Raw genomic sequence first — 17,672 nt, forward strand, 5'->3', positions numbered from 1 at the left:
TTTAATAATAATGAACTCGTATCAAGTAGAACTAATCTCTTTCCTTAAATAAACAAAAACATTTTAATATTGATGTAACAAATTTGACATGTATTTGTTACATCAATATTACAATGTTTTTGTTTATTTAAGAAAAGAGATTAGTTCTACTTGAAAACTGCTCAAAATGTAAAGACATACAAATTCACCGCGACATTTGTATTGTTTTTAATGTCAACATTTGGATCACCTCGGCCATCCCATCTAAAACACCTTGGATAATACATCCAAGGTCTTTTAGATGGGATGGCCGAGGTGATCCAAATGTCCAAAGCATATAAATTATGCGCAATTCCTGATTAAGTTTGAAAGGCCTGTATATGTTATTAGTAACAGCTTTATCTAGGCTAAGGAGCGCGTGAAATTTGATCTGCTGAGGGACGAATTATATAATGAAATTTAGCATGTAGCCCACCTAGATGTAGCCTGTGAAACAGGCGAACCCAGTGTCCCTTAGGTGTCAAACCGGATGGAGATGACCACCGAACCTGAACAGCTGGTACATGAATTAGGGAACATGAGACATAGGCAATATTCCGCGAGAATCGGCCCTGCGAGAAGACACCTATTGGCCCTTAAGTTGGAAGAGCGTCACCGGCCAAGCCTCTTAGAGTTGGTCATACTAATGTTATTTACGGGGGACTGGATTCACTTACTCAATCCAGCGTAAAGCTCACATCTTTGCAAACCCACGAGTTCCGACAGTTCGACAGCCAGGAGTGACGACATACTTGTGTAGAACGAGGGGGTACTTTCAAGCTCAACAGACCACATATATCAAATTATATACTGAGTTCAATGCACTCTCTCCAAACACGCCATTAATGACGCCATCACCTAGGCTGCCAATACCAAGGAGTCTTAAAGGGACGGACCGGTTGTGAGCGGACCTAGCGAGGAGACGGCCACCTAGACGATATGCAGGAATAAAAAGGGTAACACAGGCGGTAGTGGGAACGCCTGGCGCGATGCAAACAACTCCGGAAGAGGATAATAGAATATAACGAAAGGTACGCACATATATAGATCAATTGAAGTGGAGGCCACAGAGAAACATCAAATACTAAACAGTTTTCATGGTGAAACAAAAGTCTACTGACCCCACCAATGATTGGATACATAAGAAGAAAATATTAAGTGAAAGATTAAATTTGATAGTGACTAACAATTTAAAAGTGTTCAACTAGTTTAAAGTGTTATTCAATTTTACTTGGTATTGTTAATCTTAAGTGAATTTAATAACAGAAGGGCTAGCCTAGTGTCCAGCATGTTTTTGCAAATAATTTAACCATTGAGAAAGGCATTTTGAATGGTATTGATGTCTGGATTTAACATTATTTTCACATAACGTGTACTGATCTCAAACCTGTTGTTTTAGGGCACACAGCGAAATGAGGTGATTCTTGATTGCAATTTAAGTCAACATATTTCCTTAATAGTTTCGCCATTTTACTTTGAATCGTGGATAACTTCTCTATAGATTTTGACCTTTCTCCTTATACATTTCTCGAAAAATGTATAAGGCGGCATTGATATTGCGTTTATTACAGAATGCCTTAATAAGAAGGTGATAATGCTATTTAGTTGATAATTCATAATTCACCTTGTTTGTTATAATAATATATTGTAATAATCTTCTGTTTGATGTTTTCCAACTTTGGAAATTTCACGATCTTTGTCGATTCGTACGCCATCTTGAATACACACCATGACTGTCAACCAATCGGGTCATTTGACGAAATCTGAGTGATATTGTGCCGGGTCATTTTGGGTCAGGTAGAATGACCATTATCGGGATATTTAACTATTTGAGCAAAAAACAACGTGAAATAATTGTTTCGGGACAGTGACATTGTGACCAATGCCTGCTTAGTATACATTACAATGAAACGTAACAAAACAGAAGGATAAGTCCAGCCTGATTATTGAATAAATCACTTGCAGGCACTCAATTAACAGGCAGCGGATTTATACTGAATTGACATCCTTATACAGATTAATCTTTAAGTTATTCATTTACCATATATTTATTCCATGGGAAACATACCTACATTACTGTATTACTGTGTCATGCTTTGCCACCGCAATTATTGAATTACGCGTTTTGCTTTTGACGGTGCCGCCGACTACTTTATATGTATCATTGCATCATTGTGTCATATATACATATATGACCGATACAGACACTACCTATACGATTTTATGATATATATATATTTAAATATTGCCGTAATTCAAAAATATTATGAATATAAACTTGATACACTTATTAATGACACATATTGAAAATACAAAACTTCTATCGCTCTAATATGGATATTTCATGAGTTTTGCGCCAGTCATCAACTGTAAAAACAGGCGAGCGTTCATGTGATTCTGTTACTTTCATTTTATTCAATTTGATCCTTGTATATGCAGAAGAATGATTACATCCATCAGATATATGTTGATCTTATTACACTAGTACTTATAAATAGTACCTAGAATATATAAATAACAGTAAGCGAAGAAAGGAAGGATAGGTCTAGAAGATGATAACGGTCAATGACGAGTCACTGTAGCGCCACATCGCCAGTGCAACGTATTCTCACTGATATAATTTCTGGAACTAGGTTGGTATTCAATGCAGGTCTTAATTGAATCTAAGAAAGATGTAGTTAATGTGTTGCATGATATAAATAAAAACTTATACAGTGAATGATGTCAATCATGTATGACTGACTTAAGTACAATATGTTTTATGTGACATCGTTTGTTTTAGTCCCGAAACAAAAGGTGGGTGACTCTTGTTATGTAGGCTTCTTCAAATCGCTGATATAACATTGTTATTTCGCATTGAACAATGCATTTAAAGAAATGATATTAATAAAGTGATTAGACTTTTTCAATGATATACCAGTGATCAGACAATCCATTCCTTGGGGTTGGGGTTGTGTGGGTTTTTTTTCAAAATGATGCCGAAATCATATTGACAAGATAGTTCTGGATTTTTCATTCACAATCCAAATATTTCAACTTTTGGCGCTGTAACCTTGTCAAAAAAGCCCAGAAATTATCCTCTTTTAAAAAGATGTTATTAATTGCAATAACAATAGTGAGGCATTTAAGAATCGGTTAACACGTCAATAGCTTTACATGTTATGATGAGAGTAATGTTTGCAAATATATGTAACTCCCTATATCGGACAACCTATACAGAGCAAAACTATAGGGAGCCTAAGGGAAATCACTAAAACTTTAACTCTAAATATTCAGTCTCGTAACAATACAGACAGAAGGTATGTGTCAAAGTGAAAAGTTACATTTAATAAATACTTCTAGATGTACGCAATTATGTGTACTCTTCAAAGTGTACTTATTTTGTTTTAGGTTAGAGTTACTACACCAGACGTTTTTGTATACATCATTAACGAAACTATCACTTTCGAATTAGTGTTACTAAATAGCTGAACACTCACTTATGTAACAGTAATTCTATGTAAAAGGTATCTCATACATGTTTGTTAAACGAGTAAATATTCATAACTAACTTTGCAATACAAAACGTTACATGATGAACGGATAGATCACAATACCCATGTTATGCTTAGGACGCATACATGTCAAGTGATCTAACTAAAAATGCATTGTAAACATATATACTAATTTTTCTTTTTAGGTCTTTTTTATCAGATGTTATTAATTGCATAAACTTTTGCATGTTTGGTCTACGTCTATAAAATAGTGGTATACATTCATGTCTTATATCAGAGTATAGGCCACATTCCAGAACAAAATGATATTCGTCTTCTAAGACTTGACATGTGTTACATTTCCTCTCTTCAACGGGTATAGGATTGGGCTTCGCCCATCTTCCACTCTCGATCATAAGTTTATGTGCAGATACACGTAACCTTTATAAACTAAATCGAAACTTTTTAATACTGCATGAGATTAAGTAAGGTTGGATGTAAACATGCTATAATGTTATAAAACAATGCTCTACTAGAGACTTCTAATCTTCCGTTCCAGTTTTGGATAAAATTATCATCAAGTCAAGAGGGGATGATCGAATATAATCGAAAGCCGAACATCTGCTATTATCGATTATGATCACCCTCGATCGTTTTTTTACTTAAAAACATACACTACATGTCGAGGGGTGAAATGCAAAAAGGTTCTAAGTGACATTAAATAAAGAAGAAGACAAAACCTTTTCGCTTTCACCCCTCGATGTGGAAATAGCATTTGTTAAGCCATGTTATGACATGAATTTATTCTTAATGCGTAAGCAAGGCTCGTTCTCTATGCTCATACCGCCCATTCTTAAGCATTAAGAATTTACTTCATGTCATATAACTATTACATGGCTTAATCGTGTTTGATATGCTTACTCCGCCCATTCATAATCATTAAGACATTACTTCAGGTCACATAACTGACTTAGAATACAACCTCATTGGCTGAAACATTGTCAACCTCAAACCTGACGCAGCGAGTGTGTTTCGAGTGGGTGTCAGTAGGCAGACCTTTAAACACGCGCGAAGGTTGACATTCTTAATGTTAAGGTATACTTCTTTATAATTGCATATCTGCAATTTCATCGGCTAAAAATGTAGCTTGTATTGTAGTGTTTATAAGCTATAGATAGCTTAATGATCTATGATCATCTGATAAATAATGTTCTGTTGTGTTTTTTTCATCATATATCATAATTAGTATTATGAATGTACAAACTTATTTAAATAATGTGTTTGCTATTCAACATGTTATATCTTTATGTCCGTATCTAGTATAAAAATACAATTTCGATCCTATCTGATTCGATTAGAGTAATTGTTTGATAATGTCAAATCCGGCGTCAGCACATTCCAAGAGTTGGAGTGCATTCGTTGCATAAAGTCCAAGACATATCCGTAAAACGGAAGGAAATCGGTGTTTATACGTTCATTATATTGACCGAGGAAGTTTCTCTCAACAGGTAAACACCATGGCCGAATCCCCACAAATAACTGCTTTCTCATCAAGCGATTTTAAAAAAGAACAAACACGGATTTTCCTGGTAATAAATTTCAAGTGAAAGTTATTATCAAAGCAATATCAGACAGATTTATGATAGTAAAATGTGATAAGATCTTATCTAGACATTTAGGTGAAATCTACGTTTCAGATTTCTTTTGGAAAGGTTTATTTGTAGATGACGATAAATCATTTTTCAGCCTAGGCGTATTTTAACAATACAAATTTATAAGGAATGGAAATGCTACAAGTTTATCACTTAATCGTTCTTGTTTAAAAAAACAACACGCCTAAACCTAATGGCACTTTATTCGTGTGCAAGTGCCCATGCATTATCATTTAAATCGACAATAAAATTGACAATATCTTTTCCACCGGTTGCGCAATCATTTAATATATTAAATATATTATTTATATACATATAAATTAGCAGCTGCACATCTTATCAATACTGTTTTGTACAGGATGTAAAAGAACTGATGACTTTCTATTGTAAATGACAAATAAATTAAATGTTCTGAATATATTTAAATATTTACATATTAAATGAATCGTGTTTAAACTTTTGGGGGTTGAATGTTATTTACAACTGAAATGTTATACTTAATACTGCTTGAGTAAACAATTTTCTTCGCCCAATTTATAGGCATATACTTGTTTCATTGTCCGTCCGTCCGCTCCCTATTTGTGTCCGATCCATATCTCCTCGACCGATGTGAGGATTTTAAAACAAAATAACAAATGTTCTCCACTTCAAGCCGGCATGCAGAACTACGTGCCGAGTGCATGCTGCAGATACATACCTTCAACGACATGGAAGAACCCATTTGAGTTCGAACAATTCAATGGCGATTGACAATCCTTTAGATCATCAGTACGTTGTTGCCGAAGATCAAATTGGCAACACAATTACTTCATTTTTATCTTGGTAGTTTTCTTGCATAAAATCAGCTGTGTAATGTAAAGTCAATTATTTTAAAATTTGGCTGTTAGTATTTCAATGTCATTGTTATTATATTTTGTATGGCTTAAAGCTTAATAGAATGCATTTGTTAAAAAAATCCAGCACTAGACTATGAACTATTTATAGCATGGTAATGAATAATTCATGGAATGATTATTTTCAAACAAAGAATTCTTTTTCACTAGTTGTTGCATGTTTTGTTTACTATTTATTTCATTCATAGATTTGCTAAGACATGACAATCAGTTATATAGGTTTTCTCGCATATTACAAATACTCCAATATCAAGCAAGAAGACTTGAATGTTGTAATAATTTAATTATGCAATTGCTGTATTGCTATGCCAACATAGCGGGAATCGGTTCGCTACTGAACAGACATATTTTCAAAGAAAAAGGCCAAATGTACGTCGTATGTGTTACACTGCCTGCCTAGATCTTTATGTAAAGACCACCTATAACCAGCGAAGAAACTAAACGCTCATTCAAACACTGGTAAAAGACCGAAGGCGGGACGCTGTAAGCTATGTTTCTTTTAAAAGAGAAGAATTGGAAATGGTTTTCTTTTTCAAAGGTCTTCATTCGAAGAATGCCTTCCGACGAAGCATTAATGGCGCAATTTATCACGTGGTATACACTCACTGATACAAAAGTAAAAGTAGTAGTGGAGTGTGGCAACAAGAGAAAACTAAATAAGTCTTTATCTATAAAGAAATAAAGTATGGGCTTGGTTTGTAATGGTTTTACCTTGTAAGTAAATAAGTGACAAAAAAAATAAAAATAAGAAAAATGTATTATATACCAGCTCAATTTTTAAAATTTTCGGCATAGAAAAGGATCGAAATATTTAAAATAGTTAGTGCTAAATGTTCAAAGTACGTTGAATTATAAGTTATCGCACTTTCATATCAGCTAGCTAGCACAATTTTATCTCGCGTGTTAAGAATAAAATCTTCAAACTTGAACTGGTACAATTCAAATGTTTTTGACAGTCTTGCAATAATTGTTCGAAAGGCACTCAGCTTACTTTATGTTTCCCCTAATTGACTGCAACATTATATCGCATATACGTGTGTTTGTTGTATTTTTCAATATAAACCAATTCGCAATTCTGAATTGCCGTATTTTAAGTATTTTATCAAAAGTTTTTGAAAAGGGGTAGTCTACAAGTAGAATATTATTTTAAAGATAATTCTTTTAATAACTTCCATTCAGGTTTTAGGAGTGGGTTCTTCACTGAATCATGTTTGATCCACTTAACTGATTTTATTAAATTGGAAATGGCCAAGGGTAATTTGATAGGCATGGTTCTCTTAGATCTTCAGAAGACATTCGATACTGTTGACCATACCATTCTGCTCATGAAACTTCAACCATCAGGTCAGGGTGATGACATACTGAGATGGTTTAAATCCTACCTTTCATTTAGACAGCAGCTTGTAGATGTCTCTGGTGTACAGTCTGCAACTGCCCCTATAAACACGTGGTGTCCCCCAAGGGTCCATACTTGGACCAATTTTGTTTTTAATCTATGTCAATGATATGCCTGCAGTGGCACAAAACAAACTTTTGCTGTATGCAGATGATTCTGGCGTACTTGTATCTGGTAAGAATAAGTCTGATATTGAGAAGATTTTAACTGATGATTTAAATATTGCATTCAATGGCTAGTAGATAAGAAGTTGTCACTGCATTTAGGAAAGACCGAGCCAATTTTGTTTTGATCGAAGTGTTAGCTCAAATCTAACTATAACCTCAATGTTACATGTAAATGATACAGTTACAGAATCCACTACATCTGTCAAAAACCTTGGGGCTACCTTGGATCAGAATTTGTATTTTTATGAAATGGCACATAACAGTTATAAAGAAGGCCAATTCCAGGTTAAAATTCCTGTACCGTAAACAGGATTATTTGACTCAACATACAAAGAAATTCCCAGAAATTATTATTACGCTTGTTCCATATGGTAGTATGGCCTTACTCAGGTCTTACAAAAATAAACTACAAACTACACAACATAAGATAATTAGATTTGCACTCAATCTTGACTGTAGATCTCACATTGGTTCCATGTTATATGGGATAACATTTAACATTCCAAAACAAAATTCACTCCTATAGTACAAGAATTAGAGAAAAAGGTGCCTTTGCTGTTCCAAAGGGTTTGGATTAAAGTCATTCTGTTATTATCATTAAATGTTGTGTGTAGGTTATTTTTTATTAAAAAAATATTATACAAGTAAAGCGATGGAGGATTTAAAATTGTGGTTTTGTTTTCAGACCATTTCCCTCAGTGCATAATTGTATTTAATCTTTTTATGTAACTCTTTTATTTAATTTTATAAAATGTGCATAAATTAAATTGTGATATTTTTCTAAACTCTGTGATATGATTTGAGTCTAAGTTATACTTGTGATAAAATGCAAACAATCCACTTACTGTGATACTAATTTAAAGCGATAGGATTATATACATGTGTGGTCTTAATTGTACTTATTTAAGTTAAAAATGCCTCTCCATTTCATGCCACCGACATTAAGGACCTCAATGGAAATAAGGGTTCTCTGTGACATGATCTATCTATATAAAATCGTCCTAAAATATCCTAGGGGCAAATTTGCCAGCGTGAGTTAATTTGCCCGCGGGGCCAAATTTGCACCCTTGGAAAAGGTTGGGCATATTAACGCAATATTATTACACCACCTGAACAGATCTGTTAAATAGCGATGTGAATGCGTATCAACAAATAATTTAGATAATTAGACAGGAATTTCAATTAAACAGATCAAAATGATTGATATCTAAATTGTATTTTAGACAGAAAACTTTTATTTAATGTGTACTTAGACATTGCGTAGAAGTGAAAGTAAATCGACCATGTAATTGTCATTACTAATGATGTAGTCTATGGTTCAATTTGTTAAGGTTTAATTCAGTGTAGTTCATCGCAAAATGAAAAGTTAGTTTTGATAAAGTTTGCAAGTAATGGAATAAATTTTGTGGCATTGTATGACCAAATTCTTCCCATAACTCACTCTCCCCACTTGTAAATAGTATCCCATTCGTCACAAATGTGTAGACTGGGATTTCATTTCACACAGCTCAGTTACCCATAACTTAATATCTGTGAACTTAGTGTTCGATACAGGTTTTTGATGTAACATGAACATATATATGAAAACCTACAGAAACAAGCCCAGTAGCAGAAAGTTTAAACATAAACCCCGTTTAAAATCAAATTCTTCATTTTTCAATAACAATGTGCAATTTTACCACAAATGTTCATGCTTACATCTGAATCCCATTTTCCCCACATATTATTGTGTTATGAACCCCGACATGTTTTACCGTAGTCGTATGTCTAGGTTTTGTTTGTGGTTGCACTCAGTAAAAGCAGAGTTATGACCGCTGAATAATCTAAAGAGCGTGCAATATTGTATCTCAACAGTAATTTTGGTGAGAGTGATGTATTTTTACAAGGATGTTACTTGTCCAGCATGAGCAGTTGTGCATCTGGGTTTTGTTTGTTGCTCTGCTCTTTTGTTATGGCCCTTGAGTTTTAAAAAAAAAATATGGCGATTTTGTGTCACGCATATCTACAACATTATTTGAGCCAGAGTCATGACACGTAAGTGAAATGTTAATCAGCACATACAGTTGTACACCAGTCCATTGTATGTAACCGGTTCAATGTTTGGTCAACTGAATCCACAATGTTATTGATTGGTTAATGTTTATGCAATTATTACTACTAACCAATCATTTTTTTTACTGAGTCAACTAGCCAGTATATAACCTGTCGAGCACCACCCGGAGTTCTTGTCCCGGAGTATAAACTTCTAACACCACCGGAGTTCTTGAGGTCAACCCGGTTAGCTCAATCGGTAGAGCTTTGGACTCTGAATCGGACAACCCGGGTTCTATTCCCGGGCGGACCAGGTCACTTCTGTTGTAATTGGTTATGAAATCCTTTCTTCGACCATTCGCACTGTACCACTTCCCCTGGCATGTACAGAAGTTGTCAGTTCCTTGCAGAGGTGAAGGCACCTAGTACTGGTTCTGCCCAGGATAAGTGTGCGTGGTTGGACTGTCACTCTGGGACCCTTCATTGTGCTCACGCCGGGACCCGGAGTATACACTACTAACACCACCACCACCACCGGAGTTCTTGTGGCGGATCCGTAGTCTAATGGTAACATACATGACTATCAATCCAGAGGTCACATGTTCGATTCCCCGTCGCATCACTAAAAAATAATATTCGTATTCGTCCGGTAAGGACGTTAAATGGGGGTCCCGTGTGACAGTTCTATGCACTGGTGCACGCTAAAGAACCAAGGTAGCTCTAACCAGGGTTACATTCTGTCTGTGCACTTTGGTCCAAAAACCTAAAATAACTAACAATCTTAACGGAGCACTCGCCGAATGGCCAAGGCCCGAGTGCGAGTATAAATAAGCTTACACACGCGGAGTTCTTGATTTTTACAGATAAAAGCAAATAATCTTGTTATGGCGGTGCTCATCAAAGTTATGGTCCTTGAAATAATTAAAATAGGCATATTGAGCATTGGATTTTGCATTGCATTTATCTTAAAAAGATAGAGACATTAACCTTAACAAGGATGTTAGTCTGCATATGAAGTGCGCCAAGGTTACTGTTACTTTAAATCGTAAGAATTTATTTTTCTTCCTAGCTAAAGTTCAAATAAGATAAAACTGCATGTTGTTTTGTTCTTATACTTCGAAGTGATATGTAGGTATATTATAAGGTGATATGAAGGTATATTTCAAGGTAATACGTAGGTATATTTCGAGGTGATATGTAGGTAAACTTTGAGGTGATTCGTACGTTTTTTTCGAAGGGATATAAAGGTATTAAACGAGGTAATATGTTGATGTATTTCAAGGTGACATGAAAGTATTTTTAGGTGATATGTAGATATATTTCGAGATGATACGTAGGTATATTTCGAGGTTATATGTCGATATATTTCGAGGTGATACGTAGGCTTATCTCGAGATGATGTAGTGTACTTCTAGGTGATATGTAGGTATATTTCGAGGTTATATGTCGATATATTTCGAGGTGATAGGTAGGCTTATCTCGAGATGATGTAGTGTACTTCTAGGTGATATGTAGGTATATTTCGAGGTTATATGTCGATATATTTCGAGGTGATACATAGGCTTATCTCGTGATGATGTAGTTTACTTCTAGGTGATATGTAGGTATATTTCGAGGTGAAATATGGTATCACTCACTTTGCGCCCACTATGGACAGATTTCTAGTTCAAACTTACGCATATTATTTCAACCAAACTCAAATTTTAGCGTAAATCTAACATTTTCTTATTTAAGAGTTGAATTCAACATAAACATCTATTATGAATACCAAACCATTAAGTTATCTTGCTTGCGCTTACCGTAAAGTATTTGTAAGTTTAAAACGAAATCCATTTTTTATATAAGGAGTGTATTTAAAGCATTTTAACTATAATGATTTGATGTGTGCTCAATAACACAATGGAGCTAAATACCACAATGAAGCTCAATAATAGAGGAACAGAGTCTTAATTTATTTTTTGACTAAAGCATTACCAGCTTATCGGCACATTACACAAACATGAAACAGAAATATAGAACACACACACTCAGTCAATTAAAATATACATAGTAATATTATAACGCGTTTTAAGTGATTTTTGTACTATCGACCGTTTTTTTAGAAAATGCTCAAAACTGAAAATAACACAATGGACCTTAATAATACAATGAATCTTACTAACACAATGAATCTTAATAATACAATGAATCTTAATAACACAATGAATCTTAATAACACAATGGACCTTAATAACACAATGGATCTTAATAACACAATGAATCTTTATAACACAATGTATCTCATTAACAATATGGAGCTCAATAACAAATTGAGTCTAAATAACACTATGGGTCTCAATAACACAATGGGTATCAATAATACAATGGTCTCAATAACACAATAGACCTCAATAACACAATGGATCATAATAACACAATGGATCTCAATAACACTATGGGTCTCAATAACACAATGGAGCTCAATAACACTATGGGTCTCAATAATTCAACGGAGCTCATTAACACAATGGAGCTTATTAAAGCAATGTAGTTCATTAACACAATGGAGCTCAAAAACCTAATGGGTATCAATAACACAATGGGTATCAATAAGACAATGGGTATCAATAAAAATATGGAGCTCAATAACACTATTGGTCTCAATAACACACTGTCTATCAATGACGCAATGGGTCTTAATAACACAATGAATTTCAATAATACATTAGATCTTAGTAACACAATGGATTTCAATAACACAATGGATCATAATAACACAATGGATCTCAATAACACAATAGGTCTCAATAACCCAACGGAGCTCGCTCACACACTGGAGCTAATTAACACAATGAAGCTCATTAACACAATGGAGCTCAATACCACATTGGAGCCCAATAACACAACGAAGCTCATTAACACAATTTAGCTCATTAACACAATGGAGCTCAATACCACATTGGAGCTCAATAACACAATGAAGCTCATTAACAGAATGTAGCTCATTAACACAATTGGTTTCAATAACACAATGGGTCTCAATAACACTATAGGTCTCAATAACACTGTGTATCTAAATAACACTATGGGTCTCAATAACACATTGGTCTCAAAATCACTATGGTCTCAATAACACAGTGGAGCTCAATAGAACAACGGATCTGAAAACACAATGGTTCTCAAAAACCCTATGGAGCTCAATAACACAATGGAGCTCAATAACACAACGGATCTGAAAACACAATGGTTCTCAAAAGCACTATGGAGCTCAATAACACAATGGAGCTCAATAACACAACGGATCTGAAAACACAATGGTTCTCAAAACACTATGGAGCTCAATAACACAATGGAGCTCAATAACACAACGGATCTGAAAACACAATGGTTCTCAATAACACTATGGGTCTCAAAAACACAATGGAGCTCACTAACACAATTGGTTTCAATAACACTATGGGTCTAAATAATACTATGGAGCTCACTAACACAATGGCTATCAATAACACAATGGGTCACAATAACACAATGGAGCTCAATAACACTATGAAACAATAACTCAATATTACACTTTGGTTCTCAATAAGACAATAAAGCTCAATAACTCAATGTGTCTCAATAACACTCTGGGTCTCACAAACACAATGGGTCTTAATAACACAATGGGTCTTAATGATACAATGGGTCTCAATGATACAATGGGTCTCAATTAAACTTTGGGTCTCAATAATACTATGGAGCCCACTAACACAATGGGTCTCAATAACACAGTGGGTCTCAATAACACTATGAGTATCATAACACAATGTGTCTCAATAATACAATGGGTCTTAATAACACAATAAAGCTTAATAATGTAATGGAGTTCAATAACACAATGGAGCTCAATAATACAATGGGTCTTAATAACACAATGAGTCTAAATAACACAATGAAGCTCAATAACATAATGAGTCTCAATAACACAATGTATCTTAATAACACAATGGAGCTCAATAATGCAACGAAGTTCAATAACACAATGAAGCTCAATAACAAGATTAAGCTCAATAACACAATGAAGCTCAATAACAAGATTAAGCTCAATAACACAATCGAGCTCAATAACACAATGAAGCTCAAAAACAAGATGGAGCTCAATAACACAATGAGCTCAATAATGTTATGGAGTTCAATAACACAATGAAGCTCAATAACAAGATTGAGCTCAATATCACAATCGAGCTCAATAACACAATGAAGCTCAATTACAAAATTTAGCTCAATAACACAATGAAGCTCAATAATGTAATGGAGTTTAATAACACAATGGAGCTCAATAACACAATGGAGCTCAATAATGTAATGGAGTTCAATAACACAATGAAGCTCAATAACAAGATTGAGCTCAATAACACAATCGAGCTCAATAACACAATGAAGCTCAATTACACAATTTAGCTCAATAACACAATGAAGCTCAATAACAAGATTGAGCTCAATATCACAATCGAGCTCAATAACACAATGAAGCTCAATTACAAAATTTAGCTCAATAACACAATGAAGCTCAATAACAAGATGGAGCTCAATAACACAATGAAGCTCAATAATGTAATGGAGTTTAATAACACAATGGAGCTCAATAACACAATGGAGCTCAATAATGTAATGGAGTTCAATAACACAATGAAGCTCAATAACAAGATTGAGCTCAATAACACAATCGAGCTCAATAACACAATGAAGCTCAATTACACAATTTAGCTCAATAACACAATGAAGCTCAATAACAAGATGGAGCTCAATAACACAATGGAGCTCAATAATGTAATGGAGTTTAATAACACAATGGAGCTCAATAACACAATGGAGCTCAATAATGTAATGGAGTTCAATAACACAATGGAGCTCAATAATACAATGAAGCTGAATAACACAATGCAGCTCAATAACACAATGGAGCTCAATAACACGATTGAGCTCAATAGCACAATGGAGCTTAATAACTCAATGGGTCTCAATAACACTATTGGTCTCAATAACACAATGGAGCCCAATAACACAACGTAGTTCAATAACACAACGTAGTTCAATAACACAACGGAGCTCAATAACACTATGGGTCTCAATAACACAATGGAGCTCAAGAACATGATGAAGCTCAATAACACAATAAAGCTCAATAACACGATGGAGCTCAATAACGCAATGGATCCCAATAACAAAGTGGAGCTCAAAAACACAATGGATTTCAAGAAAGCTCAATAACACAATAGCTATATAACCCAATTGAGTTCAATAACACAATCACAATCACAGCCACAATGTATCTCACTAACAGATTGGAGCTCAAATCGTACAATTGAGCTCAAAAACACAATGGATCTCAATCACACAATGAAGCTATAAAGCACAATGTTTTTCTTAAGTGTGTGTTGACAGCCAAAAACACATGCAAGGTAGTGATACACATAAAAGGTAATACTCATGGAAGGTAATAATACATGAAAGATAATAATACATGAAAGATAATAATACATGAAAGATAATAATACATGAAAGATAATAATACATGAAAGATAATAATACATATGAAAGGTAAAACTATTTATGGAAGGTAAATATACTTATGTAAGGTAAAAAGACTCAAGATATTATTAATAGACAAGAAAGGTGATACAGATTATAGGAAATACGACATTTGGAAGGTAAAAACACACATATAGGCTATTAGTTATACGATCTATAAATAAACCGTTCATGATTGAGCGATTAGCAATTTTGAAGACAGAATAAAAGCTAATATTGACCTGCCATTTTATAGACCGACAACAGTTTATGATATGACGTCTTAGTTACGCTGGAAAAAGCAATTCAAAACGCCGTAATGACCTATCTATCCATAGACCGGAAACAGTTGATCATATGACGTCATGATATATTTCGCTGTTTTATGTAATACAACTGTTATTTACATTTTCGCTGTGAGTTATGCAGTTCATATTGACCGCATAAACATTAAACATTAACATAAGGTAATGCTCATAAAATATAATACCCATGAAATTGAATAATACAAATGCGCGATAATGCACATGCATTATTATATTATACATGAAAGGTATTGTACATGGAGGCTAATACGTATCAAAGGTAATGATACGCATAAAGGTTATATACATAAAAGGTATTACTACACGTGGAAGTATAACACGAAATATAATAAAACACATGAAAGGTAATAATACAGGAATTATATACATGAAAGGAAATAATATACATAAAAGATATACGATATGCAATCGAATGCACATGGAAGTTAATAAAATACACGGAAGATAATAATACACATGAAAGGTAATAATGCACATGAAAGGCAATACTACACATGGTAGGTAATAGAGATGGAATGTAATATAATATCTGGAACAATATGTCAAGACGATAACCAACATATATGTTTCAGTTTTGGAAAACAAACATTTAAATGACTTTGTATAGACGAATAGTTTTATGTGTTCAACTGTTATACATGGTATGTATGTCATAAATCTGGATACTTGGGTTTAAGTTTTGATTGAACTTGATTAAAGACCAGTTATTAAAGTTATTGAAGCAGAATGAATGAAGAATACAATGAAGCTATAGATCCAATCTTTTTTTAATTTAATAATTAGGTCTTTCATTACAAATTCCCAGCGTGTTCAGTGCCATCTTGATCGTATAGTAAGTGAAACTAATCAGGTATAAATCTCAAAATCAAGCAAAAATAGTCCTCCTTGTACTCAACTGTTAAATAATTGCAACCAATGCGAAGACCCAGGGCGGTACCAACCATTTGATTAAAGACATCCTGGAGTCTTTTAAAAACTTCTCAGACAAATGAATATCGAAGGAGCATAATATACAAAGGTTAAAATTTATTTTAAAACCTATCCCAGATGCAGATATTGGAATTAAATTTGTAATTATATTTGAAGAAGTATGTACAATGATTCACGAAGCAAGCATTTTAATGATCATTATACGTTTTGAATACTAGTTTCGTACCAGTAGTTCCCACTACAACATTAAACATAAAACAAATGATCAAATATTTGGTAATGGTCAGGGCGATTTGACAGGCGTGTGTAAGTAAAGAAACAAGTGACGTCCAAACGACTTACATACGAAACACCAGTCCACGAAGATCAGTATGTTTACATGTTTATCTTGGTCAATTCCGGTTCTTAATTCCATTTGCACATCTATTTAAACTCCATTGTAATTGATTTTCATTTTATGTTGAACTCTTGGCTAAGGTGTACACATTGGAAAGTGCTAATTTGCAACTTCTGAGATAGGTAACACACTTTGATTATTTAAAACTTTCTTTTCAAGTATGCTAGCTTATTAAAAAAATTAACATCGATTTGATATTAAGTTCTTATATGTAAATAGAACTTCCTTTAAATGGTTTCACGTCAATTTGTCAATTATAAAGTATAACACCGATATCATGAACGATGTCAATGTTATTAGGTTTAGGCAAGGATGGATTTGGGTGCTAAATTGAAGTAATATTACGCTTCAACCGTCAAATAAGTCAAGTTTTTACCGATTTACAATATTGTTTTAAGTTTTAACCAAATCGAAAGCAATATTTGATTATATTTAGCATTTATTTTAATGATGGAAGACAGGTGCCCATGCCGGTCACCACAAGGTAAAAAGGGTGCTACCAAAAACGAAATGCAGCATGCTTCAATGACTATTTTGCTAAAGCCCTTTTTAACCACAATATTCAGGAAGGAGGAATACAACGTTTGATTTATTGAAGTTTCCAGTTCTCAATGTTTTCTTTGTAAACCTCACAATAGCCAACACAGGAACACTTAAATCTGATACAATATTCAGGCATTCACACTAAAGCAGTGTATCCATTTATTTCTTCGTATTCATGCACACCTTTTTCTCGGTGTGTGATTTTGAATACTAAAGAGGCTTGTCAGTTCCAAAAATACTTTAATAGATGCCATGAAAGAAAGCGAGGGAAAAAGCAGCGAAATGTGACCTTTAGAAAAACAATCCTGATCTTTCGA

Source organism: Mya arenaria, chromosome 5, assembly GCF_026914265.1.
Source record: "Mya arenaria isolate MELC-2E11 chromosome 5, ASM2691426v1".
Lineage (NCBI taxonomy): Eukaryota > Metazoa > Mollusca > Bivalvia > Myida > Myidae > Mya > Mya arenaria.